Consider the following 5,917-nt stretch of genomic DNA (forward strand, 5'->3'; position numbering starts at 1 on the left):
TTTTTTTTTTTTTTTATTAAAGACAGGGTTTAGCCATGTTTGCCAGGCTGGTCTTGAACTACTGACCTCAAGTGATCAGCCTACTTCAGGCTCTCAAAGTGCTGAAATTACAGGTGTGAGCCACTGCACCCGGCCTATCTCAATTTTTTTTTTTTTAATTTCCTGGTGCTAAGAACTATATGTTGTTCTCTGTTCAGGGTCCCCCATGATTTAATAGTCCAAAGCATGTCTCTCACTACTTAATTTTAATTTTATCTTTATACAGGAAAACATTTTCTTTTTTTTTTTTTTAAGATGGAGTTTCGCTCTTGTCTCCCAAGCTGGAATGCAGTGGCATGATCTCGGCTCACTGCAGCCTCCGCCTCTCAGGTTCAAGTGATTCTCCTGCCTCAGCCTCCTAAGGAGCTGATATTACAGGTGCCTGCCACCACGCCTGGCTAAGTTTTGTGTTTTTAGTAGACAGGGTTTCACCATGTTGGCCAGGCTGGTCTCGAACTTCTGACCTCAAATGATCTGCCCACCTCGGCCTCCCAAAGTGCTGGGATTACAGGTGTGAGCCACTGTGCCTGGCAAGGAAAACATCATTTTTCTGAGCGTATGCTTGAGTTACTTCTATTAGCAAGCATATCACTCAGGGTTATTAATTTTGACAAAATATATACATATTTTGAGATGGAATTGTGCTCTTGTTGTCAGGCTGGAGTGCAAAGGTGAGATTTTGGCTCACTGCAACCTCCACTCCCAGGTTCAAGGGATTCTCCTGCCTCAGCCTCCCCAGTAGCTGGGATTACAGGCATGTGCCACCACACAGGGCTAATTTTGTGTTTTATTAGAGACGGAGTTTCTCCATGTTGGTCAGGCTGTTCTTGAACTCTTGACCTCAGGTAATTCGCTCTCCTTGGCCTCCCAAAGTGCTGGGATTACAGGTGTGAGCCACTGCACCCAGCTGAATAATTTTTCTAAGCATGCTTTTAAAATTTATTTTTAATTGAAGATAACATTGTACAAGTTTATTATGCACAACACAAGGTTTCAAAGTACATATGGATTGTAAAATAATTAAATTTAGCTAATTAACAAATGCATTATCTAAGTTATTATTTTGTGGTGAGAACACTTAACATCCACCATCTTTGCACTTTTCAAGACTGTACAATCTCATAAGTAACTATAGCCACCTTGCTGTTTAAAAAACAGGGTTAAATTTATTTCTCTGATATAATTATATTCCTTTTGGCCAACATTTTTTGTCCTCCTCTCCCCTCTAATCACTTCAGCACTTAGTAACTGTTTTATATTTTATAACCATTTTAGTCTCAATGGTGCATAAGGGTTTCCTTCTCTCCACATATTGCCAACATTTGCTATCTTTTGTCTTCTTGATAATGACCATGCTAATTTAAATGAGGTAACAACTATATTACTTTTACATTTCCCCAATGACTAATGATTTTGGCATGTTTTCATACACCTGTCAACTATATATATATCTTGTTTTGAGAAATATCTATTCAGGTTTTCGCTCATTTTAAAATTGAGTGATTATTATTATTATTTCTGCTGTTGTGTTATTTGAGTCCCTTATATATTTTGGATGTTAACCCCTTGTCAGATGCACAGTTTGCACGTTTTCTTCCATTCTGTAGTTTGTCTTTTTTTTTTAGACAGAGTCTCGCTCTTTTTGCCCAGGCTGGAGTGCAGTGGCGCGATCTCAGCTCACTGCAACCTCCATCTCCTGGGCTCAAGTGATTCTCCTGCCTCAGCCTCCCCAGCAGCTGGGACTACAGGCACCTGCCATGATGACCAGCTAATTTTTTGTATTGTTAGTAGAGAGGGGCTTCACCAAGTTGGCCAGGCTGGTTGCAAACTCCTGACCTCAAGTGGTCCACCACCTCAGCCTCCCAAAGTGCTGAGATTTCAGGCGTGAGCCACCGCGCCTGGCCTGTAGTTTGTCTTTTCACTCTGTTGATTATTTTCTATGCCACGTAGAAGCTTTTACTTTAACATTTTATCAACTTTTTTTTCTGTTTTCTGGCTTATACAAAGGGGAGACATTTTGCTCTCACTGCTTTTATGAGCTTTTTCTTTGTATTGGTGTTATGAAGTTTGACCTTTTTTAAAATTAAGGTTTATTTTATTTAAAATTGACATATAATTGTATACATTTATGGGATACAGTGTGATATTTCAGTGCATTTATTCATTGTATAATAAAACCAGAATAATTAACATAGCCATTGTTTTTAACATTTGTTATTCCTCTGTGCTGATAACATGCAAAATTCTCTCTTCTAGCTAACTTAACCTATATAATAACATATTATTATTAGTTATGGTCACCCTACTTTGTGTAATGTAACACAAAATTATTCTTTTGTTATTTTAAATTTTTTGAATTTTTTTTTTTTTTTTTTTTTGAGATAGAGTCTTGCTCTGTTACCCAGGTTGGAGTGCAGTTGCACAATCTCTGCTCACTACAACCTCCGCCTTCAGGGTTCAAGCAATTCTTGTGTCTCAGCCTCCCATGTAGCCAGGATTACAGGCACTCGCCACCATGACTGGCTAATTTTTGCGTTTTTTGTAGAGACAAGGTTTCACCATGTTGGCCAGGCTGGTCTCGAACTCCTGGCCTCAGGTGATCCACCTGCCTCTGTCTCTCTCCCAAAGTCGTAGGATTACAGGTGTGAGTCACCACGCCCTGCCTATTCTTTCTTTTAAATGATAATGTTGCATTCATTGGCAAACCTGTTCTCATCTCTTCCTCCCCACATCCTTTCCAGCCTCTGATAACCACCATTTTACTCCACTTCCATGAGATCAGCTTTAAATTTTACATAAAAATGGTATAATATGGTGTTTGTCTTTCTATGCTTGGCATATTTTACTTAACATAATGTCCTCCAGGTACATCCATGTTGCTGTGAATGACAGATTACTATGTTTTAGAAAAAACAGTATGTAGATTCTTCCAAAAATTAAAAATAGAACTACCCTATGATTCAGCAATTTCAATACTGGGTATATACCAAAAGGAAATAAAATCAGTATGTCAAGGAGGCGACATTACTACCATGTTTATTGCAGTACTAATCCTAATAGCCAAACTATCACTTTACTTAAGAATGCTTTAATCTCTTTTTGATATATTACACTTCTAAACTTTTAAAGGATTTAAAGGTTTTCAGTTTTAGAAACTGTTTAATCACCAATCTTTAAATATTTCATTTTTCATATAGTCTAGTAAAGCAATTAGATGTTCATTTCTTCTCAATCCAATCTTCATATATGTATAAATATATTTCATTCTCTATTAATTTGCTTCCTGTAAAATATGTAACTACATCAATTTTGCTTAGTATTCTATTTTATTGGCCTCTTGTCAGCTCAGTGTATTTTAATATGTAACCCATATGTTGTACATTACACTGCTTCACCACATTTGTAATAGCTTATTTTCAATTTGCTTTTTTTTCAGATATGACTTAAGAAGCTTATAGGTTTTTCTCATTGCCCATTACTTTAGTTTTCTGTTTTTCCATTGTATTGAAAATATTTAAACATAAGCCAAATATCTGATGTTTACGTACCATACAATTTCTTTCGACCCTTCATCTTGGTGGTTTATCTAATTGTGTGCAACATAATATATAACTTAGTTTTCACATATGGAAGATATCATACTTGGAATGTCTCCAGTCTGTGTGTTTCTTTGCTGATTCCATTTGCCTTGTTGGAAGTTGAATGCACATGAATCTGACATTCTTTTTTTTTTTTTTTTTTTTGAGTTGGAGTCTCGCTCTGTCGCCCAGGCTGGAGTGCAGTGGCCGGATCTCAGCTCACTGCAAGCTCCGCCTCCCGGGTTTACACCATTCTCCTGCCTCAGCCTCCCGAGTAGCTGGGACTACAGGCGCCCGCCACCTCGCCCGGCTAGTTTTTTGTATTTTTTAGTAGAGACGGGGTTTCAGTGTATTAGCCAGGATGGTCTCAATCTCTTGACCTCGTGATCCGCCCGTCTCGGCCTCCCAAAGTGCTGGGATTACAGGCTTGAGCCACTGCGCCCGGCCTGAATCTGACATTCTTGTGATTAGTCCTGTCAGAATAGAGCATGTGCCTCTTAAGTTGACTACTCCTCTGGATCATTCCCTTCATTTACTCCTGGTCCTGGGAATTTCTCATATTTTTCTTCAACTATATTTACCATAATATGGATTGTTTTAACTTCTTGACAATTTTAATTATCTGTATCAAATTTTTAAAATATATATTATTTTCCTGAAAAGCATAAATAGCAGCAGTTGCATACATTAGTAAAACATGTCTCATAGATTGTCTATGACATAAAATATCATCTCGTGCAAAATCTCAAGTTTTTTCATGTAGAAGACCTCCTTCCCAATACATCACATTGTAATAATTTGTGAAGTGTGATTACTTTTTACTACTATGTATGTATTACATATGTATTATGCACAAATTTCAGAAACACTCCAATGAATATATAGCCAGAATTACTGTTTTATATAATATAAAGCTAAATGGGTTAAAGCATTTACCTTAATTCAGATTTTTTCTACAATTACCATTATCTCTTGTTAGCACTTTCCTGATATCAAAAACATAATGTGGATTTAGATTTTTTATTTAATCCAGAAGGTGTTGAAAATGGTTCTAAATGGAGTTTATATGTGGCCAGATAATACTTGTTAATTACCTTTAACTTTTTTTTACATTTGTTGATATATAAAATAAACTAAAAGTGTATATATTTAGGATTTAGAATATGATGTTTTGAGACATGTATACATTTTTTAATTACCTCGGTTAAGCTAGTTAACGTATTTATCACTTTACATACTTTATGTGCCTGTGTGTGAGTGGGTATGGTGAGATTACTTGAGATTTGATTTTGAAAAAATTTGAAGTATACAGTATTATTAACTATTGTCACCAATCTATATGTTACCTTCTCAACATTTATTTTATAGCTGAAAGTATGTCTATTTTGACTGATATCTTGTCATTTCCTCCCACATCCTAGCCTGCAATAATTATTATTATTCTCTTCCTATGACTCTGAGTTTTTAAAGATTTCACATAAATACAAAATCATGCAGTACATGTTTTTTTGTATCTGGCTTATTTCATTTAGCATAATATCTTCATGGTTCTTCAATGTTGCTGAAAATGGCAGAATTTTCATCTTTATTAAAGATAAATTACTTACACATATATATTTATCACTGTTTCTTTATATATTCATCTATATGTGCTAAGTAGTAACCTATCAAGTTATTTTTTCTATATTATCATTCAAATATAATATTATTTTGCATTTACTATTATTAAAATTAATTTCTTATCTTTAAAAAATTTTCATAAAGTTTATGGGGTCAATTCAATCTGCCTTCTTGATAAAAGCCAAAGTTATATGTCAGTTTTACTAATTTGGATTAGATTGAGATTTTTATTGCCTCAAATAATAAGTATAAGCATTAAGGATAAAATATAATTATATTCTTCATCTTACAACAAAGAAAACTTTGGGTTATTTATTGGACAAAAGACTTACTCTATATTATTATTTCTATTTTTGTGTTACCTAAACATTTATTACACATAGAGTACCATAAAATAGGGATAAATAAATTGGTAGTCACAAATTATGAAAGTAAAATTAAGAAATAAGATATACTTCCCAGAGAATGTTTGTAACAAAAATAAATGAAATATGTTTTAGGTGATGCATATTCTAATTCCTCTGATTTGATTATTATATATTATATGCTTGTATCAAACTATCACATGTACTACATAAAGATGTACCACTATTATGTGTCTGTAACAATTAAAAATAAAAAAGTCTATATGAATATATATGTATATACAAATAATCATGTAACAAGTAAAGTATTAATTA

The sequence above is a fragment of the Rhinopithecus bieti genome, unplaced genomic scaffold (genome assembly GCF_001698545.2).
Source record: "Rhinopithecus bieti isolate Rb0 unplaced genomic scaffold, ASM169854v2 scaffold_24999, whole genome shotgun sequence".
NCBI classification, from domain to species: Eukaryota; Metazoa; Chordata; class Mammalia; order Primates; family Cercopithecidae; genus Rhinopithecus; species Rhinopithecus bieti.